Raw genomic sequence first — 22,783 nt, forward strand, 5'->3', positions numbered from 1 at the left:
GACTGTGGCACCACCTCTCCAGTTATTTCGTGTATGTCTGAAAAACTGCCTCCCAAAACGGTTTGATTTTACAACACCACACATGTAACATTCTACCACGTTCAGTTTCACAGCGCCAACACATCTCAAAAACCGATGGAAAAATCCTGTGGAGCCTCACCGGGTATTGATACCACCTTGTCAAAATCTTATAGTTTTTCTCTTTTGCGTGTCCAGCAGTAGACATTTTGTGAGAAAATATATATGCTTTTTGTTTTTGTTCGTCTGTCGAGGTTGTCTCCATTTCCTCCTCCCAGTTGGTCATAAAATTAGGATCTGAGTCCGCAGAGGGAACAGCCCGCCCCAACAACTTATAAATAATTGATATCAGATGGGGGTCAACGATTCCTGCATGAACAATTTCTCAAAGGGTAAAGCTGAAGCAATTGCCAAATGTTGTCCTCCCTTTGATTGAGCACTACCAAACGAGAGTAATTGCCTATACTCAATCCACGATAGGGTCTGGGGGGGATCCATATTCTGCATGTCTGCAAAGGATATCAAATTGGACCCAGCCATGGCGTGGTATAACCTGCCCTCCCGCCGCACACGCCATCTCAGAAAATTGGAACGACCAATTCCCAGAGGGAATTCTGGATTGGACAGAATTGGTGCAAGGAGGAAAGGACACCCCACCAACCCGCCTTTCTGTTTTATTTGATCCCATACCTTCAATGTAGCCCGAATCAAAAAATCTGCACAAGGTAATCCCACCCCTCCCGGGACTCTATCCATGGTAAATATTTTAAGGGGACTGATGAGCTCTCCTGTTCCAATGTGATCCATTTTTTAGAATTTGCATTGAAATGCCAGTCAAATAATCGAACCAGCAGGGCCGCCCGATGATATCCATGGAGGTCTGGACGTCCAGCACCCCCCGTAGAAGTGCAACGAGTAAGCGTTTGATATTTTACTCTAGCTCTGGAGTGTCCCCAGACAAATTGAATCAGTGCGGACCTGAGGGTTCGAAAAAAGCCCGCTGGAGGAAGTATTGGGACCGCCTGAAAAATGTTCAGAAATCGAGGGGGTATGTCCATCTTAAACGTATTTATACGTCCAAACCAGGAAATGGTTTTTTTATGATAAGTTAATAGATCTTTGACCGTTCGTGACAAAAGCGTTTGATAATTCATGGAATAAAGGGATTCCAAATCAGCAGGGTCATTTATTCCCATATATTTTATTGCTTTAGGCTGCCATTTAAATGGAAAGTTACTTTTTGGCCATTGACACCTCCTGAGATTGTAAAGTGACATTTAGAGCTTTTCGATTTGGAGTGATTGACCCTAAAATTGCTTAGGTCCCCGAACCTTTCAAATTCCACCAACACAGGGAAATGTCATGTGTGGTTGGGAAACATATAGTAATAAATCATCAGCATACAATGCCGCCTTATATGTTCGTCCTCCTATGCGTAGACCGTGTACACTGGGATTTCCTCTAATCGCATTAGCAAGATGTTCAATTGTTATAACATACAATAGCGGGGAAAGAGGGCATCCCTGCCTTGTTTCATTTCGAATGTTAATAGGTTTTGATAGTGAGCCATTTGCTTTAATGCGGGCTGATGGGCATGTGTATAAGGCCAAAATTTTATTTAAGAAACATGGACCCATTCCTATTTGTTTTAAAGCTGCCCTCAGGAAATCCCAATGCACACGGTCGAATGCTTTTTCTGCATCTATAGATAGCAGGCCAAGCGGCTGGGACTTTGATCTAGCGTGCGCTATGAGCAACAAAGTTTTATTAACATTGTCTCGTGCTTCCCTACCCTGTATGAACCCCACCTGATCTGCATCGATTATAGAGGGGAGGAGGGGGCCCAGCCTATTAGCCAGTATCTTAGAAAATAGCTTTATATCAATGTTTAGTAATGATATTGGTCTATAATTAGACACCATAGTAGGGTCCTTGCCTGGTTTCGGGAGGACCGTAATATGGGCCTCTAATGACTGAGCTGCAAATGGGGTTGTCTCCGAGATTGCATTAAAGACTTTTGTGAGGAATGGAGTAAGGAACTCTTGAAAAATTTTATAAAATGCTGGAGAGAAGCCGTCAGGGCCTGGACTCTTTCCAGCCGGGGTACCCTTAATGACCGTACCCACCTCCTCCTCTGTAAACCGAACCTCTAGTTGTTGAACATCATCATTTTCCAGAATCGGTAAGGCAGTGTCCGTCATGTACTCCTCAATTCATTTAGTCCGAGTCTGTGACTCCAAATCGGAGAATTTCCCTTGGATATTATATAAATCAGAATAGAACACCCTCAGCTCTTCCAAGATTTCTGTTGGGTTACTCACTTCCCCCCCTCCTCTCCGCTTCAGACAAGGAATGAACGTTGTATTATTTCGCGGGTGCAGGAGACGGAACAGGGGCCTGCCACACTTATCCGAATGCTGGTAGAGGAAACGTTTATAATGATTGCGATACCGAAGGTATTTTTCATTTAAAAGGGTCCTAAGCTCCTCCCTACATCTCGTGAGTTCTGCCAACGTCTCCGTCATTTGGTTACGTTTATGTATTGTCTCTAGCCTGTGTATCCGATCTAACAGCTCCTGTGTTTGAATGACTTTCAGTTTCTTGATACGTGCCCCGTGCTTTATCAGCACCCCTCTGATCACACACTTGAAAGACTCCCATTGTAGAGGCAATGAAGTGGAATCCAATTCGTGAGTGGACAGGAAGGCCCCAATAGAATCTTTAATATCATTCATGCAAATTGAATCCTTAAGCAAATTGTCATTGAGCCTCCATGTCCACTCTCGTCTCAAGCTATCCGGGGGTAAAAAAAACAAAAAGATCGGGGCATGATCGGACCACACATTGTTACCGATCGTGGGGTTCGGTCGCCAAGCTAACACACAGTGGCTAACTTGGCAAGCAGTTTATGTTGCTTCGCTGCATCATGTGAGCCATTACAAGTGCATGGAAAAGGTCCTTCAAGAATAGGTGTCTCCTGTCCTTCCTCCTAACATGGAAAGCGGGATGAGTTTCAATATAAATAATGTAGGAATTAAGTGCTAATACATCAAGCATATTTGAAAAATGACTACAGGTCAATGTTTTGTTTGCCTCTTGCATGAATATTCACCAACCATTTCATCCTTCTTGTCCATACCTTCTTTAGTTTTATTATAGTGCAGGATGATTTCTAGTTTTGGTTTCCTGTCATTGCTATGAATACTGGAATCATGATGCATGGTACTGAGTAATATAATGGATTTTTTTCCTTCTTCGCTTTGTAAGCCACCATCTTTGCTTTGTTGCTTAACCCCTTAGTGACGGAGCTAATTTTCACCTTAATGATCAGACCAAATTTTGCAATTCTGACCAGTGTCACTTCATGAGGTTATGACTCTGGAACGCTTCAACGGATCCTGGTGATTTTGAGATTGTTTTTTTCGTCACATATTGGACTTTATGTTAGTACCAAATTTAGGACAATATTTTTTGCGTTTATTTATGAAAAAAATTGAATTTTGGCAAAAATGTTGAAAATTTAGCAATTTTTAACTTTTGAATTTTTATACCGTTAAACCAGAGATTTCTGTGACACAAAATAGTTAATAAATAACATTTCCCACATGTCTACTTTACATCAGCACAATTTTGGAAACAAAATTTTTTTTTTGTTATGAAGTTAGAGGGGTTCAAAGTTTATCAACGATTTCTCATTTTTACATCAAAATTTACAAAACCATTTTTTTAGGGACCACATCACATTTGAAGTGACTTCAATAGGCCTAGATGACAGAAAATACCCAAAAGTGACACCATTCTAAAAACTGCACCCCCCAAAGTACTCAAAACCACATTCAAGAAGTTTATTAACCCTTCAGGTGCTTCATATGAACAAAAGCAATGTGGAATGAAAAAAAGCAAAAATTAAATTTTACCTAAAAATGTTGCTCTAACCCAAATTTTATTCACTTTTAGAAGAAATAACACAACAAAATGGACCCCAAAACGTGTTCCCCACTTTCTTATGAGCGCGCCGATACCCCACATATGGTCAGAAACCTCTGTTTGGACAAATGGGAGGGCTCGGAACAGAAGGAGCAATATTTGAATTTTGAAAAGCAAATTTGGCTTAAATAGATTGCGGGCACCATGTTGCATTTACAGGTCCGCTAAGGTACCTAAACAGAAGAAACCCCTCACAAGTGACGCCATTTTGGAAACTAGACCTCTCAAGGATTCTATCTAGGAGTATAGTGAGCATTTTAGATCCACAGGTACTTCACAGATTTTGTTAACGTTACGTTGTCATATTGAACATTTTAATAATTTTCTCAAAAATGTTGCTTTAGCATCAATTTTCTCACTTTTTCAAGAGGTAATTCCAAAAATTTGACCTCAAGGTTTATTAACCACTTTTTTATGAGCGCGGTGATACCTCACATGTGGTCTGAAACCTTTGTTTGGACAAATAGGAGGGCTTGGAACGAAAGGAGCAATATTTGAATTTTGGAAAGGAAATTTGGCTGAAAAAGATTGCGGGCACCATGTCGCATTTGGAGGTCCCCTAAGGTACCTAAACAGCAGAAACCCCGCACAAGTGACCCCATTTTGGAAACTAGGCCCCTCAAGGAATTTATCTAGATGTTTGGTGAGTACCCTGAACCCTCAGGTGCTTCACAGAAGTTTATAATGTCGAGCTGTGAAAATAAAAAAATACATTTTTACCACAAAATTGTTACTTCAACCAGGTAGCTTTTTTTTTTACAAGTGTAAAAGGAAAAAAATCAGCATAAAATGTATTGTGCAATTTCTCCTGAGTATGGTGATACCTTATGTGTGATGAAAATCAACTGTTTGGGTGCACAGCAGGGCTCGGAAGGGAAGGAGCGCCATTTGACTGCACAATTGGCTGGAATCATTAGCGGACGCTATGTTGCATTTGGAAAGCCCCTAAGGTGCCTAAACAGTGGAGGTTTCCCACAAGTGACCCCATTCTGGAAACAAGACACCTCAAGGCTTTTATCTAGGTGTATATTGGGCAGTTTGAATCCAAGAGTACTTCACAGAATTTGATAAGCTTAGGTTGACATATTGTAATTTTCATTTTTTTCACAAAAATGTTGCTTTAGCATCATATTTCTTACTTTTTCAAGAGGCAACAACAAACCGTGGATCCCACAGGTTGTTATCCAATGTCTTATAAGCACAGGGATACCCCACATGTGGCCAAAAACCTCTGTTTGGATAAATGGGAAGGCTTGGAATGGAAGGAGCACCATTTGAATTCTGGAAAAGTTGAAATAAATTGCGGGCACCATGTCACATTAGCAGGGCCCCTTGGGTACCTATACAGCAGAAACCCCCCACAAGTGACCCCATTTTGGAAACTGGATTTTATTCAGGAGTATAGTAAGCATTTTGAATCCACAGGTACTTCACAAAAATGTTGCTGTAGCAACAAATTTCTCACTTTTAGGCTATGTAGCCATGATCCAGCGACACGGCGTCTAGTACACAGTGTCAGCCTTCCTGCAGAGATGTGAGTGTTGTCCACGGGAGAACGCAGCTGCCCATGCCCACGATTTGGGTTCAGGCTGCTGTGGAGCTCTATGCTACCTGCAGAGAACACTCTTGTCTCCGCAGCATATATTTACATGCTGAGGCTCGGGAAGCTGCACCACAGGTCGGTTTATGCTGCGGAGAAAAGAAGCACATTGGGCATAGGATTTCTAAAAATCCTTCCACTGTGCTTCTACTGCACAATGCAGCGCTATGGATGCAGGGAAAACACTCTGCGCCCAAAACGCTGCAAACCCTGATTGTGGGCACACAGCCTAAAATGCTACAATGGATGAATGGATAGATGTCAAACATATATAACGTCCCACCCCCCTATATATTCTAAGCTGGTGCCCTTTAGTGCCTTTCATATGGCACTAAAAGGGTGCCTAGCCATGTATTTAGCCCCCTAAAAAATTAATAATTAAAATAAACAACGTGGGGTCCCCCCTATTTTTGATAGCCAGCTAGGGTAAAGCAGACAGCTGTAGCCTGCAAACCACAGCTGACAGCTTCACCTTGGCTGGTGATCAATTTGGAGGGCTCCCCAGGCGTTTTTTAAAAAAAAAAACCAACAAACAAACGTGGGGTCCCCCCAAATTAGATCACCAGCCAAGGTGAAGCGGACAGCTGGGGTCTGGTATTCTCAGGGTGGGAAGAGCCATGGTTATTGGACTCTTCCCAGCCTAAAAATAGCAGGCCGCAGCCGCCCCAGAAGTGGCGCATCCATTAGATGCGCCAATCCTGGTGCTTCGCTCCAGCTCATCCCGCGCCCTGGTGCGGTGGCAAACGGGGTAATATACGGGGTTGATACCAGCTGTAATGTCATCTGGCATCAAGCCCTGGGGTTAGTGATGTCACGGCATCTAAACAGATACCCGACATCACTAACCCAGTCAGTAATAGAAAAAAATAAAGACTGAAAAAAAACCTCCCCGAAACATTCCTCTTTCACCAATTTATTGAAAATAAATAAATTTCGGTCGCTGTAATCCATTTTGGAGGTCCCTCGGCGACTCTGGACCTTCTAGAATATGGGGGGCACGTTCAGGGAACGTATCCCCCATTTTCTGGAAGAGCAAGCTCTCCATGAGCAGTGTGGGTGCAGTAATCTGAGAATACTGCACTCACACTGCCCCGGTCCAACCTAGGGCAGAGTGACCTGCAGTAACCTCATTCCAGAATATGAGGGGCACGCTCACACAACGTACCCCCCATTTTCTAGAACAGCAGGCTCTCCATGTGAGGAGTGTGGCTGCAGATTACTGCACTCACTCTCCCCCGGTCCACAGCGCAGCAGCGAGGTCAGCGTCCATGCTTGCAAAGATCCAGCTGACAGCCGCTGTCTGCGCATGCGCCGCCAGCTTTCTAGGAGGCGGAGTGATCGCGGGGACGGAGCAGCAGCCAGGTAACGGGGCTGAACAGGGCTGACCGGGGAGCTGACCGGGGGACCTGGGCACGACTTTTCTGCCGCATGTGACGTGTCACATGCGGCAGAAAGAGCAGAATGAATACGGCCGCGCGCTGTGCGCTGCAATCTTGCATGCTCCGGAGGGGGGGAATGGGGAGCACTCTAGAGAACCGGAGGGGCTCTGTTGGACCAGAGGGCTCCGGTGGACCGGAGGAGGGGTCAGGGGAGGACATTTCCCTCCGATCTGAAATGTTTGATAATTTCAGATAGGAGGGAAATGAATGCAGAGCCGGCGGCGGCGGCAGTTTTCTGTGCACTTCGGCGCCATTTTGACTGCTCCGGAGGGGAGGTAGGAAGGGGGGGGACTCTCCGGCACCGGGGGCTTTGGGGGTACTAGGGGTTTATATTTCTTTCTCATCTGACATGTTTGATCATGTCAGATGAAAAAGAAATCAGTTTTACCGGCCATTTATTTTTTTTTTCATGTGTTCGTCGGTATACGGTGTATACCGCCGATCACATTATCGGGGTCCAAAAAAAACACCCCGATTCATAATCTGGGGGGTCTCAGCTACCCCTGGTAGCTGAAACCACCGAGATTTTCGGTCGCTGGGGAGCGCTACAGGGTTTTTTCGGGCCGCCACTTTAAAGCGGCGGAACAGAATAAGTACCCTGTTTTGCCGCCGCTTTAAGTCGTACGGCCGTCGTTATGAGGTTAGACCAAAGACACTATCACATGGGCATACCCAGGATCAAAACTAGGGGGGGCAAGCCATGGTCATTCAGGTTGTAAAATATTAGAACGGAAAAGGTGAATGAAACGAAAATTTTAACTATTTACTATCCGAATAACGAATTATGCGAATAGCGAATAGTAATGATTACACTCGCTCATCGGTGCTCACTATTATAGACCTATTGGAAAACATGGAATTTATGGTTAAATGTCTCTAGGCTGGGTTGATTCCTCTCAATTTCATTTCCTACAGAAATTGCTTAACTTACCTTTTTGGATCCAGTTTCTTATATCCATTTAGGCAGCCTCGATGTCTTCTAAATGTAAATAAGAAAGCAATCTAATAAATTATAACTGGAATAAATTCGAAAGATTAGTTGTTTTAAAGAAAAAGGTGCGTTCACATGCTGCGTATTTCTGCATTTATGCAGCGCAGGACCTGGAACAGGACCTTAAACAGCACCATGTGACAAGGCAACGTCACCAGTCACATCGTGCTTCCGGGTCCTAGAGCCCCCCCACAAACACATACTGTATACAGCCCCCCCATAGGGCTCCCATCTCATATACAGTCCCCCCTTAGGGCTCCCATCTCATATACAGTCCACCCATAGCGCTCCCATCCCATATACAGCCCCCTATAGGGCTCCCATCTCATATACAGCCCCCCATAGGACTCCCATCTCATATACAGCCCCCCATAGGACTCTTATCTCATATACAGCACCCCCATAGGGCTCCCATGTCATATACAGCCCCTCATAGGGCTCCCATATCATATACAGCCCCTCCATAGGGCTCACATGATAGGAGCCCTATGGGGGTCTGTATCTCATATAAGGCCCCCCCCCATAGGGCTCCCATATTCAGTCCCCCCATCATATACAACAGCTCCCCAGACTGTCTGATTAAATATTTACATTTTTTTTACTTGTGGCAGCAGCTCAGCCTCCCAGCAGTCTACCCAGCTTGTGACTGTGCCGGCCGCTCTACACTTTATGATAGTGACTATCATAAAGTGCTCGCTGTGGAATGTGCTTCATCACTGGAGGAATATCTCGTCGATTTGGCTTCATAGTACCAACAACTGTAAGATCTTTTTCAAGCAAAAAATTGCCCAGTTCAACATTAGTAACGTAATTGTCCATTGTAATGTTTCTAGTAGAATTGTAAATTGGTACATGTTTTGTTTACAATGTCAGAACCTAGGTCTTTCTGCACTGGAGCGCCAACTTCTTTGCCACAGCAGATAAGCCCATTTATCCCATAATAATTTGCAGAATCACACATCCAGAATATTTTTATTCCATACTTGGCTGGCTTACTAGGCATATATTGAATGAACTTGCAATGTCCTAAGAAGGCTACAAGTTGCTCATCCACTGTTACATTAGCACTAGGATTGTAGAGCTTGGTAGAATTCTTGATAAAAATATTCCAGATGCAACGGATATGTGCTAATTGATCCATTTCCAATCTCTCAGGACGAGTTTGCTTATCAACCAATCTAAGGTGTCTCCAAATTTCCTCATATCTATCCACTTGTGGTGGTGGGCACGGGGCAGGCAGTGTGTACTAGTCATGGCAGCAAGGGAACAGGTCACAGCACAACCTGTCATTAACCCCTCATCTCCCCGTCACTGCACCACACACTGGAGAACTCCGTAACAGGCTCAGGCATCATACATTCACTTCTCTTCATCAGACAATAAAGTTCAGGCTCAGGTCTTCCTTAAACACTTGCAACTTTATTTCTGGGAACTTGTTACAACTTCGGTCTGCATCTTGCCGTCACCGTTATCGTCTCAAAGGGGTTCCTTCTCCTATTCACATGATACAGTTGCAGTGATTGGTCCTGTTGCACCTGAGCACCATCTAAAGTCTAAAGCCCTTTCTTTCCCTTACTTCACTTCATGTCCACACAGGGGTCCGCTTCTGTGCAGGGGTCTCCCCTTTGTGCCAGACAATCTAGACATACCCTCACCACCAGGGGGCGCACTGACCTTTACGTGAGTGAGGGCTCCCTTTTGTTCCCGCCAGCAGGCACTGATGCCAGACCCCCGACTTTCGGACTAAATCCCTCTCCGTGAGGGATGCAGTTCCACCATCCGTCCAGGATCCCATGTGTCGCAGCCGTGGGGGTGACCCACAGGGTCAGGATCTGTTACTTGGGACATCTTACATCTACATCTCAGTGGGGACTCTCCTTTTTCCTTCCCTCTATTACTTACTTATATCTAACCTACTCTTCTACCATTTCTCTCTCCCTGCCCACCCAGGTGCCAGACAACTGTGCTGCAACACTGCCACCTAGTGGAGAAATCACACAAACAAGGCATTTACACTTTACAATAACACTTTACAGTTACCACATAGGACATTAGTGTGCCGGGTACAGATGCAGAGGTGGGCCCAACAATTAACCCCCCTACACACTGACATTGTTGCTTTGAAGTGAGGATCAGAAAATGGTTCCAGAAATAATTCTCTGATAGAAACATTGTAAGATTTTTTACATCGTACCAGAAGTGCTAGTCAAATATAAGCATACGATTTCTCTTCTGAGAATTTTTTCCATGTTTTTTTTTTTCCCCAGAAGCAATACGTCTTCCTTCTAGGTTTGTAAATAAAAGCACCTCATCTGCAATATTTTCAGAAAAAAAAAGTACAGAAAACATCTTTCAACACACAGGCATGATCCACCCCCCTCCCCAGCAACCCTGACTACAATAACACAGTAACTTGAGACACAAACATTGAGGAGTACATGATAAACAGTATGGGCCTAAAAGGCCCAGGTTACGTGGATAATAATAATCTTTATTTATATAGCGCCAACATATTCCGCAGCGCTTTACAATTCAGGAGGATTGTATACAAGCAAGTAACAGTTATGGAAAATACAGTATTTAGAGGGAAAAAAAAAGACAACCCTGCTCGTGAGAGCTTACAATCTACAATGAGATGGGGGGGCGGGGCAAGTTACGAGTGCTTATTTACAATGACAATCCAGCCATCTCAAGGAATAAGGGGTATCCCCAAAAAAGCATTGTTATACCAAAATGCCTATCACATAAAATGATATTACTAACAACAACATACTTGAGCAATACCTAGAGTTTCAAAATTCAAACTAAAGTAATCTTGCAGAAAATAGCAAAAAATTAAGCTACTGGGCCTAAAAGGCCCGATATATGCATTCTAGGGTTAATGATTGGTGACCAGGTTGAAAATGGGTTGTCCAACACCTCTCTGTTCCACAGGCATTGTGACACTCTACTGTACATGATTGGGACAGTTGCCAAGTTAATTATTTGTTTCTGAACAAGTCTCATCCAGTGCTGAACATTCTAAAGTCCAAGGGTATCTGCATCTTCAGGACAGATCCAGTTGCATAGAATGATGGAACAGGGAATGATCAGCTTGTTCCTCCATCATTCAGCCAGCATGTCTAAGTTTTGTCGCGGCAATCGACATGATCGTGCTTTATGTGTGAAGCCTCAGTCCTCAAATAGCACAGGCTGGAGCAACACATAATGGGTAACAAGGCTAGGTAATTTGTTTTATTGTGGTCTGTACATTTTCCTGTGTGAAGAAGGACACAAAAATGTATTGAGGCCAAATTTCGTGGTCTCTTACTGTAGACACGGTGGTCACACTATACTGTATTGTGGAGCCTAATGGTGGCCTCAAACTGAATAATGGAACATACTTGGAGCATTATATTGTATCAGAGACACTGTGGCAGCCTCATCATCTATTGGGAGAACTATGGTAATCTCTTATGACTTTGAGGGGTCATCATAATGTGTGTGAGGGGCACTATGAGGGGCATCATACTGTGTGGGAAAACTAAGGGGGCATCATTGTGTAGGGAAATACACAGTGAAGTCAACATTCTGTGCATGTGACGGTTATTCTATGGGGATGGAGAAAGCTCCTCACCTGGGGTGGTTGTGTGAGACACAACCACTATGTAGGCATGAAGACTACTGCAGATCCATGGGTGTAGAGACACCAAGCTGGAATATAATAAGCTAGTGATTCCTCCATATGTTTTATCCAGCGAATGAGGCCAGATTGCCTCAAATAAATGTGTTAATTTTATCCTACAAATTGTTTGATTACACGGCAGTACAGAGGAACCACTATATACTTCATTATATTCCTGTGGGGATATTAAATGGGAGTGTTGTACTGTGTGGATGTCATACAAAAGTGTATCATAGTGAATAGGTCACTAAGGGGCATCACTGTTTGTGTATATGGCACAATACATTTCGCTCTTTCCTGTGTTTAAAAGTTGTGAATTATACTCTTCATGACTATGCTAATTGTTTTGTTTAGCGGTGAGTGGTTTGAAAGAGTTTTCAATCTGATTTTTCCTTCGGCACCTCATGATTTCTATGTCTCATCTAATTATTTGGTCACTATTAGTTGGATGAGACAAGCAGGGCGTTGAATGGCAACTGTCCTGGTCATGTAGAACTTACTGTCTTTCTATGGTCAACATCTAATTGTATAGAAGAAAGCGTCAACAGACAACATTTTTATACTGCAGAAAAAGGAGGACAATCGAGTGTATATGCAAACAAATTGTTTATTATAGAAAAGACACACGCAAAACCGCAATGAGAGATAGATTAACCCCTTCACCCCCGGCCACTAAAACACCCTAATGACCGGGCCATTTTTTGCAATTCTGACCAGTGTCACTTTGACAGGTTATAACTCTGGAACGCTTCAACGGATCCTGGCGATTCTGACATTGTTTTTTCGTGACATATTGTACTTCATGTCAGTTGTAAATTTAGGCCGATACTTTTTGGGTTTATTTGTAAAAATTTAGGAAATTGTGCGAAAATTTTGAAAATTTCGCAATTTTCAAACTTTGAAAATGTATGCCCATAAATCTGAGAGATATGTCACACAAAATAGTTACTAAATAACATTTCCCACTTGTCTACTTTACATCAGCGCAATTGTCGAAAGAATTTTTTTTTTCGTTAGGGAGTTAGAAGGGGTCAAAGTTCATCAGCAATTTCTAATTTTTCCAACAAAATTTACAAAATATTTTTTTTAGGGACCACATCACATTTGAAGTGACTTTGAGAGGCCTAAGTGACAGAAAATACCCAAAAGTGACCCCATTCTAAAAACTGCACCCCTCACACTGCTCAAAACCACATCCAAGAAGTTTATTAACCCTTTAGGTGCTTCACAGGAACCAAAGCAATCTGGAAGGAAAAAATGAAAATTTTACTTTTTAACACAAAAATGTTACTTTAGCCATAACATTTTCATTTTCACAAGGGAGAAAAGAGAAAGTGCACCCTACAATTTATTGTGCATTTTCTCCTGAGTACGCTGATACCCCATATGGGGTAAAAATCAATTGTTTGGGCGCACGGCAGAGGTCGAAAGGGAAGGCGCGCCATTTGAATTTTTTAACGCAAAATTAGCTGCACTCATTAGCGGACGCCATGTCGGGTTTGAAGACCCCCTGAGGTGCCTAAACAATGGAGCTCCCCCACAAGTGACCCCATTTTGGAAACTAGAGCCCTCAAATAATTTTTCTAGATGTTTGGTGAGCACTTTGAACACCTGGGGGCTTCACAGAAGTTTATAACGTTGAGCCGTGAAAAGAAAAAAAAATTTTTTTTACCACAAAACTGTTGCTTCAACTAGGTAGCTTTTTTTTTCACAAGGGTATCGGGAAAAAATGCAACATAAAATGTATTGTCCATTTTCTCCTGAGTACGCAGATGCCTCATACGTGGTGGAAATCTAATGTTTGGGCACACGGCAGAGCTCGAAAGGGAAGGAGCGCCATTTGAATTTTTGAACGCAAAATTAGCTGCACTCATTAGCGGACGCCATGTCGGGTTTGAAGACCCCCTGAGGTACCTAAACAATGGTGCTCCCCCACAAGTGAACCCATTTTGGAAACTAGAGCCCTCAAATAATTTTTCTAGATGTTTGGTGAGCACTTTGAACACCTGGGGGCTTCACAAAAGTTTATAAAGTTGAGCTGTGAAAAGATTTTTTTTTTTTTTACCACAAAACTGTTGCTTCAACTAAGTAGCTTTTTTTCCACAAGGGTATCAGGAAAAAATACACCATGAAATTTATAGTGCATGTTTTCCTGAGTACGACGATACCTCATATGTGGTGGAAAGTAATTGTTTGGGCGCATGGCGGGGCTCAGAAGAGAAGGAGCACCATTTGACAGCAAAATTTGTTTGAATCATTAGCGGATACCATGTCACGTTTGGAGACCCCCTGAGGTGCCTAAACAGTGGAGCTCCCCCACAAGTGACCCCATTTTGGAAACTAGACCCCTCAAGAAGTTTATCTAGATGTTTAGTGAGTACCCTGAACCCCCAGGTGCTTCACAGAATTTTATAGAAGTTGATAATGTTCAGCCATGAATACAATTTTCTTTTGTTTTACCACAGAACTGTTACTTGAACCAGGTAGCTTTTTTTTTCACAAGGGTATCAGGAAAAAATGCACCATAAAACGTATGGTGCAATTTCTCCTGAGTACGCAGATACCTCACATGTGGTGGAAAGTAATTGTTGGGTGCATGGCGTGCCTCAGAAGAGAAGGGCACCATTTGACAGCAAAATTGGTTGGAATCATTAGCGGACGCCATGTCACGTTTTTAGACCCCCCCTATGGTGCCTAAACAGTGGAGCTCCCCCACAAATTACCCCAATTTGGAACTAGACCCCTCAAGGAATTTATCTAGATGTTTAGTGAGCCCCTTGTAACCCCAGGGGCTCCACTGAAAGTTGATAACGTTGAACCGTGAAAATTATTTATTTTTTTTTAATTTTTTTTTTTAATTTTTGCAGCAACAAGGTAGCTTTTTTTTTTTTCTTTTTACAACGGTATCAGGAAAAAATGCACCATGAAACGTATTGTGCAATTTTTCCCGAGGACGCAGATACCTCATATGTGGTGGAAATCAATTGTTTGGGCGCATGGCGGGGCTCAGAAGACAAGGAACGCCATTTGACTTTTCAAACGCACAGATGCAGTGCACTGATCGGCCGCTGCAGGAGGCACGGTCGGATGAGATACAAAAAGCGCTAGGAATACGGAAAAAAAAAAAAGTCAAGCCAAAAATTGAGCAGGGATGCTGATCCGCGCTCAGCGGGACGCACGGACAGATGCGATACTTTTTTTTCCGTATCCCCGATGCTTTTTGTATCGCATCAGTCCGTGCGTCCCGCCGAGCGCTGATCAGGGATGTACATAACGGATCGGCATCCCTGCTCAATTTTTTGGCGTGACTTTTTTTTCCGTATCCCCGATGCTTTTTGTCACGCCAAAAATTGAGCAGGGATGCCGATCCGTTATGTGCATCCATGATCAGTGCTCGGCGGGACGCACGGACTGATGCGCCACAAAAAGCGTCGGGGATACGGGGGAAAAAAAGTCCCGCCGAAAACTGACCACGGATGCAGATACGTTATCTGCATCCCTGATCAGCGCTCGGCGGGACGCACGGACGCATGAGGTGTAAAAATGGACAGGGGATAGAGGAAAAAAAAGAAAAAAAAAAAGTTATACTCACAGTACCCAGAGGATTAGCAGGAGGAACAGCTTTACAGGAGCAGCAGGCAGGAAGTTGGACAGCTCAGCAGAAGACCCAGGAAGAAGGACCCAGCGATGGAGGCAGATGTGATCGTGCCAGTGAAGACCTCGGAGGACCCTGTGAAGACAGGTAAGAGGACGTCGGGGGGACAGCAGAGGGGGAGGGGGAGAGCAGAGGGGGAGAGCAGAGGAGGAGGGAGATACCAGAGGAGCTGCAGAATAGAGATCACGGGGGAGGCCGGCAGATTGGGATGGCGGGGGGGGCAGATTGGGATGTCGGGGGGGCAGATCGCAGGGGGGCACGGGCTATTACGGGAGCGCGCAGGAGCAATCACAGGAGCACGCAGGGGCTGCAAGGTGAGCACAATACTCACCGCTCCTGCTCCATGTGACCGCAGCGGCAGCAGCAGCGGTGGCGTGGTACCACTAGTACCAGCCAGTGCTGCACGCTGCAGACATGTTGGGGGAGGGTCCCCAGACCAGCACAGGCCTGGGGAGGGCGGCCACCAGCAAATCAAACCGCCCCACTGCACACTGATTGGAGCGATTGTGCGTCATAGCACGATCGCTCCAATCAGTGCTGCAGGGCCTGGGGGCGGCATGTTTGAGATCCACCTATGATCTGCTGTACCTGCTACGGCATCTCATAGACGGATCTCACAGTATCGCACTATTTCCGGCATTATTTTTACCGAAATCAGTGCGAAAGATGTGGTTGGCGGTTCAGATTTGAACCGCCAATCACATCGATCGTCGATGGGGGGTGGCGATGCCACCCCCCCTGGGGTGAAGCAAAGGTCCCCTGCTGTAAGAAACAGCAGGGGACATCATTTGAAAGCCGTTGCTATGGCCACGGCAATCAAATGAACTTTAGGCCGTAAAATAACGTCCCTGGTCGTTAAGTCACGTTAAAATAGGACGTAATTTTACTGTCCGCAGTCGTGAAGGGGTTAAAAACAACTACCACTGAATCAAGGGGGGCATACAGTGTGACAAGGATAATACAATACATATTAGGTACCAGTAGCCGTGGGAGAGGTGAACAAGTAGTAAATTTATATTAGAAAAGCCAACATGAATACAGTATGGCAGTAAGACCCACTGTTCACAATCCCAAAAGGAGGTTTCATCCTTGAAGAAGCAATAATACCTCCGCGAAACGCACGTTGGTGGCGATCCCTTTTCTCTCTAGGTATGTGCATTATGTGACTGTCATTTTTTACTTGTTGCCAGTAGCTGGTTTTATCTGTTGGTATTGCTTTATATACTCTTAATGTTATTGGGATTCTTTGTTTATCCTGATGCATTTGCACTTTATGTCCCTTGATACAATGTCTCCCAAGGGTCTCTTGGCTAGTACATTACACATCTTGGGTCATTAACTATAATTACCCTCTGGTACCTTATAGCCCTTGGTTATGATGTTTTTTTACATGTAATTTCACACACTCCGGTTGTGGCTAGACCCTTCTCGGCACTGAATTTTTTGTACTTTATATACTGGGACATTCAGTAAAACAGAGTGCTGGTAGTGTTGATCCACCCCGGTGTGTTGGCTACCCTTCATTTAGGTGTACCTCTTCACCTCTCCCACGATTATAGTGAGACATCATAACCCATACTTTCTACCTCTTTCATGGCTATTTGTTACTTAACCCTAGAACGCATACCTGGGGCCTCGCAGGCCTGCTAGGTCACTTGTTTTCTATGGTAGATTGCTATGGTTGAGCGTTCTAGGGTTAATTGTGCCAATTGTGCCATCCAAGCAATCCCTTTTTTAAACATTCCACCTCTCCCACGGCTATTTTGGATTGTGAACAGTGGGTCTTACCGCCATACTGTATTCTTGTTGGCTTTTCTAATACAAATTTACTACTTGTTCACCTCTCCCACGGCTACTGGTACCTAATACGTATTGTATTATCCTTGTCACACTGTATGCCCCCCTTGATTCAGTGGTAGTTGTTTTTAATCTATCTCTCATTGCTGTTTTGCGTGTGTCTTTTCTATAATAAACAATTTGTTTGCATATACACTCAATTGTCCTCCTTTTTCTGCATTCTATTGCGAGTGGTGCACATACACCGCTAGTACAAGTGTGCTGGTGGCGTATTTACCTTATGGCTCATGTTTCGAGAAATTTTCTCATAATAAACCTTTTTATACTGTAGTTATACAAATGTAAATATAAACTTTGTTCAGATATAGGTGATTTATTTTATACATAATAGTTTTCGTTTAATATTTCTTTATTGTTTTCAAGAAAAATTATATAACAAAGCATGAATATAGATAATTTTGTAGTGCCCGGTTTTACAGAATATGGAAAAGTTGCAGTTTGGTCTGGGCATTTAAATCTTATACAGCATATACTACAGTGAACTTTATCATAGGTCTTAGGGTACTTTCACACTTGCGTTATTTTCCTTCCGTTACAATCCGCCCTTTTGGGAAACAGCGGAATCCGTTAACGGATTCCGCTGTTTCCCATAGACTTGTATGGTTGACGGATTGTACCAAAAGGAGCTGCGTTGCTTCCGCTGGGTGACGCTCCGTTGCTTCCGCCCAGCGGGAGGAACGCAGCATGTAACGTTATTTTGAGCAGCGGAATCCTCTGGATTTCACTGCGCATGCTTTTTTTTTTTTTTTTTTTTTTTTTTTTTTAAATCAAACTTTATTTTGGCTCGCGGTGGCCGAACGTTCAGCTGAGCGCCCGGCCGTCGGCAAGCGACAGCGCTCAGCTGAATGACCGGCCACCAGCATGCCCGGCCGCCGGCAAGTCACAGCGCTCAGCTGAGCGCCCGCCCGCCGGCATGCCCGGGCGCCGGCAAGTGACAGCGATCAGCTGATCACCCGGCGGCCGGCTGCAGGGAGCGATCAGCTGATCACCCGGCGGCCGGGAGCGATCAGCTGATCACCCGGCGGCCGGGAGCGATCAGCTGATCACCCGGCGGCCGGGAGCGATCAGCTGATCACCCGGCGGCCGGGAGCGATCAGCTGATCACCCGGCAGCCGGCTGCAGGGAGCGATCAGCTGATCACCCGGCAGCCGGGAGCGATCAGCTGATCACCCGGCGGGCGGGAGCGATCAGCTGATCACCCGGCGGCCGGCTACTGGGAGCAATCAGCTGATCACCCAGCGGCCGGCTGCAGGGAACGATCAGCTGATCGTTCACTATAGTCTGCCGCTGGTAAAACCGGGAAAAAAAAAAAAAAAAAAATCAAAACGAATTGCGTTGTTTTGCAGCATCCGTTGCATCCGTTGTGTCACTATATGCAACACATCCGTTGCATCCGTTACACAACGCAATGCAACGGATACCGTTCAACGCAAGTGTGAAAGTAGCCTTACAGGAAAAATTCTTCATAACATCCTAAATGACATCTTATCCCAAGTATATATCAGTCGTTTATCTTTTGTTCTATTTAATATGTAGATGGCAATATCATTCTGTATAATCTTGCCATATATTTCAACAAGTAAACCTATGTACACTAATTAGATAAACAAGAGAAGGAAAAGAGGGGAAAGAAAAAAAAGCAAGGGATGAAAGGAGAAGAAGAGGTAGAAAGAGAAGAGAAAGAAGAAGGAAAACACGAGAAAGAGAGAAGGGGAGATTATGTAGGGTTCTGTGACGTCGCACCACACCACCCTCCCATCAGGAGGGCCACTTCGCCCCGGCAAACATCAATGTGGCAGCGTGCCCGTGAGTAACCAGGATTGGAATTGTTGTGTTTCTCTGAATTGAAGCCACGGATACCAGGTGGAAAAGCATAGTGAGTCTCTCCCTTCATCAAATGCCCTTATCTCTTCCAAACATCTCAGGGCATCCATAGCCCCCATCCAGTCTGCTCTTCTCAATGTATAGGTGGACCTCCAATGTTTCGGTATGATCTGTCTCATTGAGATCATGAAGTATGAGAGCAGACCTCTCTTCGCCTTAGAGATTGCCCCCCCGTACATTGAGATGAGTGCCACTTCCGGCGAGGGTGCCACTCCCACATGATGTAGATGATTATAGAGAGCAAAGACATCTTTCCATAATCCCTGGATCCCTGAACAAGACCACCAAACATGCAGCATTGTGCCCACCGAGGTCTGACACCTCCAGCAAGTGTCTGAGACCTCTGGAAACATTCTGTGAAGCCTGGCGGGTGTCCTGTACCACCGTGCGAGGATTTTATAATTGAGTTCCTGCATTCTACATGAGATGGTGGATTTGTGTGTTAGGTTAAATGACTTATGCCACTGTTCTTTGGAAAAAGTCTTTTTCAGTTCTGACTGCCATTGCCCTACATACTCGGGCAGGTCCACCCCCGTCTCCCCGGACACTGTTATGTTGAAGATTATCGAGACTGTGTGGGGAGGTGTTTCTCGAAGGAAACATAGTCTTTCAAATGGAGTCAGGTCCCTATGCATCTCAGATCCCGTAGCCAGAGAGTCTACAAAGCTACATAGTTGTAAGTATTGAAACCAATGACTTGGCTCTCTTGGCCGGTCATCTAGCAAGGACATCAGTGGTCTGCAACCCTGTTGAGTAATTACATCTTTAACATGTGGGATCCCTCCCATTGGCATTGAAATCAAGCTGGGACGGATTTCGCGAAGCCAGCACTGGAATGCAGGGTTGCCCACCAGTGGTGTCATAGGGCCCGGTTCCCCTGTCAGCCTATATCGTTTATTGGCCCTCCTCCATGCGGTAGCCAGAGACAAGAGAATCGGGGAAATTCCCAGGGTCTCCAAGTTGATTCTAGATGATAACCAGATGATTCCCTGCGTCATGGTCGCGTGTAGATCACATTCAATCTCTACCCACAATTTTCTGTCCCTGTTATGGAGGAGATCCAGTATGCAATTGCCCACCGACGCTGCGTGGTACGCTTTAAAATCAGGTAGCCCCACCCCTCCGCCCCAGCGAGACCTATTCAACATGGAGTATTTCAGTCGGGGTCTGGTACCGCGCCATATAAAATTGCTGATCATCTTTTTTAACTTGAGGAAGAAGTTTTCTCCTAGATTCAATGGGATTGTCTGGAACATATATAGTATTTTGGGTAGGACATCCATTTTAATTGTATTGACTCTACCAAACCACGAGATGGGGAGGTTATGCCAAGCCGTGAGGTCTTTTTGTATGTTTTTTAAAAGGTCTGGAAAATTATGTTCATATAGGTCTTGGTGTTTAGAAGGTACCCTGATCCCCAAATATTTAATGCAATTGCTGTTCCACTTAAAGGGAAAAACGGGTTTGAGGGTATCCTCTTCCACCGACGATAGTGATACATTTAGGATCTCTGTTTTTTTGTAGGTTTACTTTAAAGTTGGAGAGTCCACCAAAAGTCTCAAACTCTTGTAGTATGGCGGGTAAGCTAATCCTTGGTTGTGTCACATATGTCAGGAGGTCATCTGCAAACAGTGCCAGTTTATGAGACGTTGGTCCCATCTGTAACCCCTTTATCGAGGGGTTTTTCCTAAGCGCTTCTGCCAGGGATTCCATTACCAAAATGTATAGGTATGGTGATAGAGGGCATCCCTGTCTGGTGCCGTTTCCAATACTGAATGGGGTTGACAGGCGTTCGTTCACGCCCACTTGTGCCGTTGGTTCACGGTATAGGGCCTTTACCCATTGTAGTAAGCGCGAACGGACGCCAATTGCCTGCAGCGTGGCTTCTAAAAAGCCCCAATGGACTCTGTCAAATGCTTTTTCGGCATCGACTGTCAAGAGGCACATTGGGGTTTGGCGTTGTCGGGCTTGGGCTACCAGAGACAGGGTTCTGATTGTATTATCACGTGCCTCCCTCCCTGGAACAAATCCTACCTGGTCTTTGTGTATCAGCTTGGGAATGTAGGGGCCTAATCTCAAAGCTATCATTTTAGAGTATAGTTTAATATCCACGTTTATTAATGAGATAGGTCTGTAATTGGCACAAGTTAGTGGGTCCCTACCAGGTTTTCGGATTACTGTTATTTGGGCTTGAAGTATCTGTTTAGGGAACTGGCATGTTTTTGTTATGGAGTTAAAGGCTTTCAACATTATAGAGCTACAGGCTTCTCCACATATTTTGTAAAACCGGGGGTAAACCCGTCGGGGCAAGGATTTTTGCCAACTTTAAGGGCTTTAATAGCATCACTTAGTTCAGTGTCTGAGAAATCCTCTTCTAGACTCTCAGCCTCTGTATCCTCAAGAGGGTCTGGTGCATATTTATTGAGGTATTCTAAGATGTTATGGTGTCTTGTGTCAGATAATGGGGCATGTGGAGTTGGGATGTTATAAAGTTTTGCATAGTAGGCTCTAAATTCTTCTAGTATGTCAGGGGTAGAGTGGATCTAAGTTCCTGTCTGTGAGTATAGCGAGAGTATTGAAGTTTGTGCATATCTGGGATGTAGGGTTCTGGCCAGTAATCGTCCACTTTTATCTCCAAACTCAAAGATATTCCTGCGGAATGTATCCCTGGCACACAACGATATTCGATCTAGTATGGATAATATTTGGTGACGAATGTTAGATATTTCTATTTTGAATATATCACTGGCTCTGGATTTATTTATCGTTTCTTTGTGGCCTAACTGCAGCAGTAGTTCTTTTAGCGCTCTTGCACTTTCGTTTTTAATTCTGGATCCATGCGATATACAAACCCCCCGAATCATACATTTTAACGCTTCCCATTTGACCGGGTCTGGTGTAGGATCTGCCGCATGATCTATTTTGAAATTTGCAATAGTCTTATGGATATCTTCCAGACACTGCTCATTTTTAAGTAGTGTGAGGTAGCACGGTCGGCTGCGCAGCAGAAGACACGGGATCCAGGCATTAAGGTTCACAGCACACGGTTTAATGTCCAAACAAAAGTCCATAACAATATACATGTGCCTCTCCAGCAGAGAACTCAGGGAGTTGTGATCACTCCCTCACACCCGGGACACCTGCCCTCGTTCCTGTTTCCATTTAACCCTTCCTTCAGCCTGTAGGGAAACAGCATTAACCCTGGAGTGGATTTACTTTCTATCATGGAGTGAGCACAACCGGGGCGAGACATACCGGCCGTCATAGATAACCCCGGTCACAGTCTCACAGTAGATTATCATAAAATCTCCAGGTGTGTCCCGTGTCCCCTCTGTCCCTTACCCCAATTTTCCCATACACTGGTGCGTGGTCCGACCAAAGGAAGACATCCATCGAGCAGCCCGGGGATTTGTCCAGCAAGTCATGGGATATGAAGATGTGATCTAGTCTGGTGTAGCTGTTGTGTATTGTGGAATGAAAACTGTAGTCTCTGACTCCGGGATGCAAGACCCTCCAAAGATCAACTAATTTAAGGGATGTCAGTTCCCTTTTCAATCTACGTAGTGCCGAGGAGGGGATTGCGGACCTACCAGAGGACGAGTCCAGGACCGGGTCTAGAACGAGGTTGAAGTCTCCTCCCACGATGATACAGGTGCCACCCGCAAACTCCGCCAGCCCCCTCAAAATC

This window comes from Anomaloglossus baeobatrachus, chromosome 5 (assembly GCF_048569485.1).
Source record: "Anomaloglossus baeobatrachus isolate aAnoBae1 chromosome 5, aAnoBae1.hap1, whole genome shotgun sequence".
In the NCBI taxonomy this organism is placed as follows: Eukaryota; Metazoa; Chordata; class Amphibia; order Anura; family Aromobatidae; genus Anomaloglossus; species Anomaloglossus baeobatrachus.